Source organism: Tubulanus polymorphus, chromosome 4, assembly GCF_964204645.1.
Source record: "Tubulanus polymorphus chromosome 4, tnTubPoly1.2, whole genome shotgun sequence".
NCBI classification, from domain to species: Eukaryota; Metazoa; Nemertea; class Palaeonemertea; order Tubulaniformes; family Tubulanidae; genus Tubulanus; species Tubulanus polymorphus.
In genome coordinates, this window is record NC_134028.1 from 9308963 (window position 1) to 9321145 (window position 12183).

A 12183-nucleotide genomic window follows, 5' to 3' on the forward strand; every position below is an offset into this window, starting at 1 on the left:
GAATTGCCTCAGAAATGAGCTTTCATTCGACAAATTCGGTGAAAGGGTTCAAAAGATATGGGAGAAAATCTTATGGGAAAAAAAGAATTTTTTCAAATAAACGCGTATAATGTATGGTTACCATGGTGACAACGTTTAGTTATAATTTACTCGTGAACGAATATGGAATGATTTTAAAATTTTAAAGAAAAAAGATTAGATATGGTTTTAGATAAACACATCCTCAATTAATCCATTGGTTACGTCAAGAATGTGGACAAATTACGCGATTTTTCTGCAATTGCAACAATGGTTACCATTGTTGCAATTCAATTGTTAGCAAGACGTAGTAATAAGCGGCCCAATACATGGCCGAAGACTTTAGGCAAGTTTGAGTACATCTGGAATGTCACGAAAGACCCAACGCCCAAAATACCGGTACCTGACGGATGAAGAACGCAGATTTGAATTGCTGTTACCATAGAAACCAATAAACAGTTAATCCCGATATTGACCAAGTACATACGAGTTATAAGTAAGTTTAAAGAAATATCAAAATAATCAACAAAAAACATTAACAACATCACTATTTGAGTTAATAACCTTTAAAATGAATATTTCATATGAAATTGCTATTTTCAAGTGAATATTACACGATTGTTGCTGCTGTAACTAGGTAACAAATGAATGTATGCATAAAATTAACGTTGCGCTATATGCGCTGCAATCCCCCAACTCACAGAAGGTTTAGATTGTAAAATTACTCCAAACCTAAGATGAGATATTTGAATTATTTAGCAAAAGTAGTTTAAAGTGTATTTCCTTGCCGAATGAAAATGAAGATGTTTAAATTTCAAAATGTCTGACTTAAGCGCCCCCTGTAGGCCAAAAAACGAAAAAATTGTAAAAGGCATCCACCACACATGATAGCCCACATACTCTGCTATCAAATGAGCCCGGATGCCAAGCTGTAACAAAAAATGCCGTGATCGTCGAATTTTAGGATAGTTTTTTAAGGTTGGCTGGCTGAATAATTGTTGCGTCACAATAATGGTCCGAGTGATGATGGTTTATTTTGAATGCAATCTGGTATTTCACTCCACGCGTTTTAATGCAAACGATTAACCGACAAACAATTATTGATCGATTGGTAATATCAGAGATGAGCTGACTCGTATCTGCCTTAATATCCCAACAAAAACTACAACAAACTATCGGACTATTTACACGTAGAAAACGACAAAAATATGAAAATGGACGAAATGATCTTCAACCTTATAATATGGCTATTTCCCAAATTTCGATGTATTAAATTAGGCAGCCAAGAAAATTCACCCCAATCAGTCGCTTGTCGGTTCAGACTGAATGGAAGATTGTTTGAATGAACCGGAACCGAATTTCCAATGATACTTCGATTTAAACAAATGAATATGTAAACTCGACCGCCGATCACACTTCGATTTCAAAATCAAACCCCCTGTTTCGCTCCCGGCAGGTGTGGTGGGTCTGTATGGGATCAATCAACAATAATGGGCTGTAAAGCCTCCAATGGATTCGTCAATTCAAAATCAAACGAAATTTACAAACCAATAAATAACAGGGAAAATCCCTTTAAGATTTAAACAAAATATCCCAGCAATTTGTTCGTATCAACCTTTGGGTAGATTATAGAAAAGATTCGATTATTGAGAATTCCAAGAATAAAAAAGAACCATAGGACGACTTACGTCCGCGACAGGACTCGAACCTGCAATCTTCTGATTCGAAGTCAGACGCCTTATCCATTAGGCCACGCGGACGATACACCGATTGGCATCGAAAAATGGTTCCAGATGGTATTGTTCCATCATCATTAACAATGCACTTTTTCTATGATCGAGCCGTTAAGTATTGTTGCTGCAACTATTTTAAATGGTTCTATTTTTTGGTAAAAAGGTGTCCTAAATTAAGATGCACTAATTATGGTGGGCGTTCAATCGGATAATAACGTGAAATTCTTGATATCTGCAAATGAGGATGCTAACGCCTGGACGCCAATACAAGGAAAAGCTGCGTTATGCTTTTCTCCGAAAATTCGTTTTAGTTCGTTAAAAGACAGCATTTCTTGTCTGGTAGGAAACTCATTTGCATAGGACTTGTACGAATTGCCTCGAATCAAACACTACGATTCTGATCTAGGACGGAGGTATATATTTGAAATACGTCTGATCTCCACATCAACTCGTGATTGTGCTAACTTCCGCCCTTCCTGGAGCTGTCTGATCCCAACCAATCCAATTTTAACAGAAAACAGAAACAAATACGACTATGCAATCACCGTGTCTGGTCAACTTGAATGGATGATGCCAGAATAGATACTCTACACGTAGGCCTACCTCTAGATTATCCGATACAAAAAATATTGGTATTTCTAGCCTATACGAAGACCATATAATAGTTTGATCAATAAATTTTTATCTGAAGAACTCGCGATGGTTCGTCTTATTGATTTTCATACCCGCATTGTCATAGCAACACAAATTATGATCTTTGTGTGAAATATTTTCATGATAATTGATGTAAATGTCCAGGATCGCATTGCGAATAATCGTCGGCCAAAATTGCGAAATCAATTCGTACCAGGGAATTCTTATCAACAGGCCGCCGTGCATGTATACTGGTAAATCAGCCGACATTATTCGAGGATAGTCGGCCTAAAGGGCCCGATGGCCAATACACATGAAACAGGAAAACGAACTTTTTATGTGTATTGACGTCTTAAAGAATGACACATACATATTGCTTAATATGGTCGACAATATATGATGTCTTGTAAATGATATGATATCTATTACGGATCATGACAATAATTTTGAATTTGAATATCGATGGTTGAATTGCATTGACCGGCAACTAGGGTGATGATGTACTGCGCATCGTCTCAGATATTGACTATCAAAAAGACAAAAAAGATAGAAATGTTACATTATTTAATTGCAAAATGAATGCCAAAATTTACTATTATAATTGTTCTTTTGAAACGCCGATATTGATGACGTAGTGCACGTCGGCTCACACGGAACACCGGTATGTCACGTGAGTAGTTCTCAATGTATATAAACATTATCATAACGGTTTTCACGCCGTCAATTACCCGACCACATGGCAGTATTGCCCTCATTGGTCAATTAGTGGAGTCTAAAACGAGATTCTACGTTTAGAATTGTATAGTCATGTTGACCGAGCCAATGGAAATCCAGCGGGTCGATATTGAAATATCATTAATCCAATGGCCTATTTGATGAGCCTATAGTTCTGTCATGGACGATACCAGACCACGGTCGATGTAAAGGCGATTAATAACACTTAACATTATGAAATGCGAAGGGGTTGAAATCTTCCATCTCAAATACGCATAAACTCACATAAAACATATGGTAACAAAAATCGAATTCTATTGTCCGTGAATATTTCGCACGAATCCACGCGCTTCGGGGAGAGTGGTGAGTCATTGAGAACAATCTACATGCAAACCAAATAGGATTCAAGCGTTATCACTTGTTAGTTGACCCATTAACTAATACAACTTACAACGTGACATAGGGCATCGCGCGTGGTCATCTGCGTCATTCATTTCCACAGGACATATCGGCTCGTTGGTCTAGCGGTATGATTCTCGCTTAGGGTGCGAGAGGTCCCGGGTTCGACTCCCGGACGAGCCCTGTGTAAAGTTTTTATCAAATTGATAAATGAAAATGTATCTTTCCCTACAACCTTAAATATAATTTAGGTTGCGCGAGGTCCCGAGTTCGACTCCCGGACCAGCCCTCAACATTTTTTTCAAATTGATCAATGAAAACGTATCGACACTAGCTCCGACGAATCGATCGTTCCCTACAACCTTAACTTTCCACCAATGAGAAACCAACACTTGGAACCCGTGTCAACGCGTGGCACCCACCCCCAAAACCAGCATATCGATAATTCGTTTAATTAATTGCGCTCACAGGTAGTGAACAATTCGGTAGAAAAAAACGCGTGTCAATTGTTAACAAAAATATATCAAATTATCTTCCGACATTTGAACCACTCGCCATCGACTGATTGTTTCATATTCTGTTTTTTAGGTTGGTTACGCAGGGTTCCAATCGATATTACGGGTTTGCGTATCTAATTTTTTCCCCACAGACACGACGCAGACGCGACAATCGAGTTTCAAATGCGGCTTTGAAAAAGTTTTGTATCGATTTAAAAAACATGAAAGCACCGTGCGATGGAATGTAACATTTATAGAGAAGGTAATTTACTCGATATTCTATTACCAACATCACTAAAGCCTGCAGTGTTTGTTGGCATAAACGTTAAAAATACTACAAATACGTTTGCGAAACAGTCGGAGCGAGGGATTTTTTTCAGATTTAATAGCTTTTCGATCTTTGAAGACCCCGAGCACTAAATTCTACTAGATATCTGCGAGTTAAGGTTTTGAAATTTTTGGTAGCATCGGAGGGGTTGCAGAATCTCATCGAGATATCGAGGTTTTCAAAACCAAGAACACAAAAACAACATTTTTAGAGATATATACGAGACAGTCGACGCCTACCTTCCATTAACAATTTCAACTTCAACAGGCCCGTGCCGATGGCGAGAGTTCAAGGGTAGGCGAACGAAAAGATTTTCAATGTGCCCTTCAAACAGTCTATGTAAAAAAATTTGGGGAATACTTTTCGAAATTTTGATACTCATGTTTTTTACTTGTTTTTAAATGAAAAGTAATATTTTCTCAAAGGCACTTCATATGTATTTAGTATCTACCCTTTTTTCCAATAGAAAGTGCCCCTTTTGACGGTTAAATAGCGCCCTTTTCTTGAAATCGAACTGCCCCTCAAAATTCGACGAAGGCCTGGTTCGAATGGAGTTATAAGTAAGACGCTTTTTTACAACAAGAAAATCTAAAAGAAAACCCGACGAGTGCAGCTTTAAACTCAAGTTCTTTATAAGTTTTACTTTCATGTAAGACTGTGCCGCACAACCTTTTGAGCTTATATCGATTTTATGATGATGACGTATTTATCAAGTCGTCAGAGAAGCCGCTTCTATGTAACATTACGCGATCCCTGACATTTTAACCAAACCCATATTAACCACCGCTTTAAAATGTCACCGTTGAGCACATCAAAGCTGTACGGAAAAAACCTTATTTTCGTAGAAGGCATCATTTCTCCCCCAATCTCCCCCCTCACAACGATGCGTTAGAAGTTATTGTATAACGCTTCAGTAGTCTTGTTGATACGTATACGATCAATAAAAAATAGTGTTAATTACAAAGGGCTCGTCCGGGAGTCGAACCCGGGACCTCTCGCACCCTAAGCGAGAATCATACCACTAGACCAACGAGCCGCTACTTGTAGACCGACGATATGCAAATAAGGAAATTTGAATTTTGCTCAAGAGGGGCATTTTGTTCATGTATGAATTTGAAACTTATAGACGTTACGTATAATGCAGTCATACAATTTTCCGTTGGTATTTTGAATTGAACTCATTAAAACAATAGAGTAGGATTCAAGTTCCTAACATGTCTTCATCTTCAATCTTATTACATTCGTTTAGACTTATTGAGATACATGAGCGCTACTAAAGAAAAGTACGTACGCATTGAGTTAAATTCTATGAAGAACCAAGATAAGAGAAAAACGTACCGTTGGGCTCGTCCGGGAGTCGAACTCGGGACCTCTCGCACCCTAAGCGAGAATCATACCACTAGACCAACGAGCCGATATGCGACATTGGGAATTTCCTCAGAACGTGCACTATGTGCATTCATGAATTGGAAACTGTATCCATTCGTACAATGTTCTGTTCATATTTGAATTAGATACATTGTACAATAGATTCAAGTTCCTATCAGGTCCATCCTCGCTTACCAGGGTTGATTTTCTCCCGCTTAAGTTCACGCCAACATAAACCCTGGCCGCAGGCCCTTCATTGTAACCTGTTCACCCAATCTTGGGCAATGCAATAGACCAATGAAGGGTTGCGGCCAAGGTTAATTGTGTTGGCGTGAGCTTCGGCTGGCGGCTATCAAACCCTGGCAAGCGAGGATGAACAGATCTTCAAAAAGTGCATTCGTGTAGACGGAGAGCCATGTCTTCAATACTCAATGAACATGCTTAATTCTAATTCTAGCAATAAAACGTCCCCACGAAGACAACTAGACACAAAACTTATGAACCGTTTATGAAAAGTGCGTATTGAGTTCAGTTCTTTGCAAGTTCATAAGCAAAATCTAGTAAAAAGTTTTCTATGATGTTTATATATAATGTTTATATCATATTTTCTATGTGCGGACAGGTTACCTATAAAAAAAACTCACGAAGGGCTCGTCCGGGAGTCGAACCCGGGACCTCTCGCACCCTAAGCGAGAATCATACCACTAGACCAACGAGCCGGATGAGTACAACCCAATTCGTTCAAACTAAATAACATCTTGCACTTGGTAGGCTATGAATTCAAGATAACCTACTTTTGGCGGAACGTAATGCAAACTTATCAACATGGGTTAGAATTATTCTTTCGGTTTGGTAAGTTTTTTTATTTGAGGCGCCAGAACATGACATGATATGTTTGTTTTTTTCGGGCTGAAATTGAAAGCTGATGAAAAAGTATACGTTTTTCCTTGTTTAGAGCGATCTGGGACCAGTTCCACAGGTTGTTTGTTGGTAAAGTTTGACTATAGATTTTTATATTAGTTTATTTCCAATATTTCAACTTAACCAGTCATCTTAACATAAGCATTGTCCCTCTTATCTCTTTGATTGATTGATTAGTTTTTATGACTTAATTGGATGATGGGTTCCTAACAAACCAACCACGCCTGCCGAAACATGATTTTGAAATCGGAAATCGCATTACAGAAATATTGTGTGATATGTGTATTGTGATATTGTGTAGATCATGATCAAGTTTTAACCGCTTTTTTGTTAAGATCAAGTTTTCACTGTCGAACTCTGTTTATGTATATCCATGACCAAGTTCAACAGCTGTGAGTTAGGTTCGACTATTGAGTTGAAATAAGTTCATTTTCAACTAGCAAAATTCACAACCAGTGTAACAGGATCCTGGGAGTTTTAGCACCCTCATTCGCATCTTAGTGGTCAGTCATGCATCATCTTCACCAATAACCATCGCTCTGACTCAAAACAAAAAAAAAATAACAGGAAGTTACTGATTCAGCTCTGTTAGTGTATATATATAAACTTGGACATCAAATTTCGATATTTCAGATTTTTTTGCACACGGGCCGATTTCGACGGTTATGGTCAAGCAAATGAATGTATATGAATAGTGTAAGTCCGAAGCTCTTTACCTGCGCTATCTAACGGGGTTCCGAGATTGCGGGGTTCCCCACGTGACGGTGGGGAGTTTCAGAATCTAACTATTTTCTTTCGGTAGTTCATCTTTTCAGTTCTCACTGCTGTTGTTTATATCGTCAGGAGACGGTGGCTTTATTATTTTTTTACGCCTGCCACCGTCGTCTTCAATTTTTACCTCTTGACAAAAAGCCGTTGTTTTCGTTGCCGTTTAAATCTGATACCAGCTAAACACAAGAGGGACACGCCATTAACGCTACTTTGATCAACCGTTTCTGATGCGGGGATAATTTCAGCACTGATGGGTATTGTAGATGTACCCGATCTGAGAAGCTGGGATTTAATGCGTTCTTTGTGTACCAGCAAAACGATCGATTCGCAGCATTGTGTTCCCTATCTATCACCTGCCCTTTGAAGGCCAAGGTCAAAACTATAACAGAGCATATGATAATCACGGCTAAAGTTAAAGTTTATAAGGAAAAGAGAAGGGACCTCTCATGGATGGGTATATAAACCAGCCCTGGGATAGGAACCATGCAATCTGTATATACGTGTGTTTATTCTTGAGGGTCGGTTTAGCACATTAACAATAATATCATAATGTTAGAAGCCTGTGTACATAATGGTGTTACTATTTACAATAATCAAAACATGAATAATAATCAAAAACCATTAATTTGGCTTTGGCTGGGCGGAACCCGTTAATCGATGTTCTACTCAGGACCAACACCGACGAGTAGCTTGTTGCTAAATCGCAAAAATTCAAATTCAAATTCAAAATCTTTATTCAGCATAAACAAGTGCACTGTTTGTGACTGACATACATACAAATATACATGTTACAACATTGTGCGCAATATAATATTCTTCATCTGATGAACAAGAACTGATAGAAGCAAAATAGATACAATATGATAGACAATGTGTGGTTTGAAAATATAACAAAAATACTGTTCAGATATGTTTGGGCATTCTAAAAAAGACGCCTACTATACCAGTTTTGTTCTGTAGGTATCCCAGCGACAGTGTCCATCATACGACATTAATGGTTCTGATGGAATAGTTGTCCTGAACCTTGAGTAGGGAATGGTTGTACCAATCCGTATGTAAAGAAGAGATCTTAATAAATACCTAGTACGTATTTCTCCATATTTAGGCAAAGTGCCCAATTAAATATTTGATAATATTCATAACAAACAATGATGCAAAACTGCAGTGTCAGTGTTGAGATTGATGACATATGGCAGCTTCTGCTCTCGAGCAGATTATTTCCCTTGATATAAACTGACTTCAAACACAACAATACCATGTTGACGACAGACTTTGTTTTCAAAATTCGATTGTCGATGAGGCGCAACTCTTGTATGACAAAAGGCAGCGATAATGGATATGAGGTGTACTAGGATTGATTTTTATAATGTTATATTGTTGTTTCTGGGCTCGTTTGATACAATCATCTAATTGTCTCCATACAATGACATATAAATGCGTATATATCTTATAGGGTTTCGGCGAACTGCCCTTCCTGGTAATGGATAACACGTTGTGTTTTTTTTCTTCTGGTTTCTATAGCTTGTTTTTGTGACATCGCATTTTGTCGGGCTTCGCAAAAAGGAACGGTTCCCGATCTATTTACCGGCCATCATCGCGTTTTGTGCACACGCACCTTAGTTTTGAGAACCATGATTCAATGAAGTAGCAATCAGACACCAGAGTTGTCGATCCATTGGTTCGAATATGGGAAAGACACGACGGCCCTGAATACACAGGAGGGGGTATTTTGGTTGAACACAATTTTGAGTCACAGTCAACACAAATGAAAAAAAAAATACTTGCTCAGATAAACAGGAATAAGATTGCACAGAAGTCATTAGCAATAAAAAAAAACGATTCAGTACATTTCCATCGTTTAATGATCGGCCAAACATACAATTAGATAAAAAGGACCGTTCGTTGGTCCGTAAAGAGAAATAATCATCATGAATGTATGTATAATCAATTGAAACCAACTGTCAGTCGGTTTTTCGTCAAGTTGGATGAGTTAGTAAGAATATTCTACAAATAGCGTAGGTAACTTTTCATTCCGGGAAAACTTGTGATAAAAACCACCGTTTACGGCTCAGTAAACGACGAATTTGATGTTATTTCCGAGGAAACTAATACAACTCGGGGAATTGAATGAAAGAAATTTATGTACATTTTTGGGAAATAGAACTCGAGTGCTATTGACTGGAAAACATATGAACGTTCAAGTTATCGACGAGTTTCTCGAGTGGAATTGATATATTTTGAATCGGTAGTAACTAGAGTCATTGTCAAGAGTTCTACTGTTTGTGGTCAAGCTATTAGAATTGACCGATCGTAAACAAACGTTTCTGTCAATTGAAACGTCTACCGGTTGCAATACGCTCGATTTAACAATTATCTCTACACCGCTAAATCCGTCGAATCTAAAGTATTTTTTATTGTGACGGTGTAAATAAACCAGTTGTTGAGAAATTTCACGCACTTTTTAAGCGGTTATTTGAACGACTGGTGAAGCCTTTACGATTGTCGCCGGGTTTCAATGGACATTATTAACGATAGGTCTGCTCCAGAGAAAACAACACAAGGACTAGTCATCGGTGAGGGTAAGCCCTAAGGGGACCCGACTGTAACCGAAAATCCTTCCAACAGATTTCTATTATTAAGTCTATTAAACGCTTGTCACAACAGGGGGAAGGCAGGGGTAAAACGGAGGTCAAATGGCGGATTTAAAAATTTTCCAATGCCAACTCAAAACAGTAAAGTATCGCAAAGAACCAGGACCATACGCTCCGAGCCGTGTACAATTCAAATGTATTTGAATTCCCGGGAGGCCTACGTAAGCCGCTAGTGTTCGCTTCTTATCCTCTCAGACTCCCAGCCCATTCAATGAAAGGATTACAAGCACGCCGACTAAATACTTTTACAATAATGGCTTCTCTCACAAGACACCTATCGCACTCTGATTACAAGACAACATCGGGGGGGGGGGGGGATTTCCATTGTTCGGTCAATTTACAGTTTGTAGAAGATTTTAACCGGCATTGTGTTTAATGTCCGTTCGGCGAAAAACACATGTTTTTAATAAGCGTCAGATTCTTACACGAAATATCGGTGTATAATCCTCAGTGGGCGTTGGCGGGATTTTAGAAGTTTCACTTTTACTCTTTTTTACTCTTTTGATCTCTAAAAGTTTCAGCTGCCCAATTTCTTGTGTGATTTTCATATTCGTCATTCGACTTAATTCGAGAGAGTGAATAAATATAGATTCTCATAGATTCTCATCCATACCATTTCATAATGGAGTGTACTTTTTTTCGAAAGTTTAAGAAGTCGGTACATACCGCAACAACTAGTAAATTTCCCAAACTTAAAAACATTTTATGAATCTTTTTACATCACAAGACCCAAACATCGTAAGGAAGCTGGCAGTATTTATAAAAAAGGCACATCAACTAGCCAACGCTGTGCACACACGTCTTAATTGCGTGTATAATGATATGTACGAACTTTATAGAAGGAAAAATTGTTAACTGTATATTGTAAATGTAACTGGAGTTACTGCATTTGTATAACTGTAAACTGTTTATTTTTTTGTATCCTGTGCTCGAAAAATTGTATAATTTCTGGAGCAATACATCTGAATCTGAATCTGAGTAAGATATCCAACCCCCACAGTCTCAAACGCGCGTCTTGGCAATCCACCCATTCCACCATAGTCTTGCTGGAGCTCCACATTTGTGGAGGATAATTTTTCACTACATTATCCCTGAGAGGTGGAAGAGAGCAGCTATTCGAAAATTCCGGGAAAACAAATGCAACTCAGGGAATTGAATGAAAATAAGTTAATGTACATTTTTGGGTAAAGAACCTGAGTGCTCTTGAGTGGAAAACATATGGACAGTCAAGTTTTCGACATAAGACAGAATTTGTATTCAAAGCCAATCACTTTACAAAAGTCTGATCTCCAAGAAGCGACAACAAACGACAAAAAGCGGAACTGCTCTATGTCCGATCAGTGATAAAACTATAGCCACTGAAAGTTACTGCTGAAACGATGGCTTCTGTGGCTGGATCCGTTGCTGAAACGATGAGATCTAGATAATTCCTGCGCACGTTGGATTAAAGGATTATCTAGTGACAGATGTTTCGTTTACGTTGAGAGAAGACGTCTTAGGGCGATATCTTAGAATTTGCATATTTCTCAACAACGAAAACGTCTAAAAGGAAATGTGGATCCAGACTTCCACAGAACTTCCGATGTGTATCAAAACGCATTTCAAAAGTTTATGGTTAGAATCTGTCCAGCCGTTTTATGAGTTGATTTGTGAAGGTTGAACCCTAAACCGTGGAACTATTTGAAGTCACAAGACATCGGACCAGGCCCTAGCCTAATGTTGGCACGCGTCAAATTATTGCATTTGAATTGCAACTGGTTCTAGAAGTGACTCACTTCGTTTTGTTTAAGCATTGTTTAGCATCGAGTGAGTGGTGTACATGTGAACGCGCTCTCTTATTAGTCACGGACCAAATTTGACTCAGTTATGATCCGGACCAATCTGGCCCCGGCCAAATTGCAATCTTCAATCTGCAAACGACGTTGCTTTACAACCTATTGTTTCTACGCTGCATTTTACAACAACGTTCTCGGTTACGTTACGTTACGTTGCCGCTCTAGTCTTCGCTGTAAGCTGTGCAACGAAGCGTAAACGCTTACGCGCGGTGGGATTGTTACCGATACCGATAAGAAAACTTTCGAACAATAATTTGCATTATGATCTAACGTTACAAATCGATATCTAATTACTCTGTATTGAATTGATAGGGG

General features: G+C 38.5%; 5 non-coding genes across 5 annotated transcripts; 1 reads left to right on the plus strand and 4 right to left on the minus strand.

Annotated features, from left to right (window-relative positions):
• Positions 1-1705: 1705 nt before the first annotated feature.
• On the minus strand, positions 1706-1778 carry Trnar-ucg (transfer RNA arginine (anticodon UCG)). The gene has a single exon. It is a non-coding gene; the product is annotated as a tRNA-Arg (tRNA).
• Positions 1779-3608: 1830 nt separating this feature from the next.
• On the plus strand, positions 3609-3680 carry Trnap-agg (transfer RNA proline (anticodon AGG)). Its single transcript has one exon. It is a non-coding gene; the product is annotated as a tRNA-Pro (tRNA).
• Positions 3681-5286: 1606 nt separating this feature from the next.
• On the minus strand, positions 5287-5358 carry Trnap-agg (transfer RNA proline (anticodon AGG)). Its single transcript has one exon. It is a non-coding gene; the product is annotated as a tRNA-Pro (tRNA).
• Positions 5359-5664: 306 nt separating this feature from the next.
• On the minus strand, positions 5665-5736 carry Trnap-agg (transfer RNA proline (anticodon AGG)). The gene has a single exon. It is a non-coding gene; the product is annotated as a tRNA-Pro (tRNA).
• Positions 5737-6337: 601 nt separating this feature from the next.
• On the minus strand, positions 6338-6409 carry Trnap-agg (transfer RNA proline (anticodon AGG)). Its single transcript has one exon. It is a non-coding gene; the product is annotated as a tRNA-Pro (tRNA).
• Between the last annotated feature and the right edge of the window lie 5774 nt (positions 6410-12183).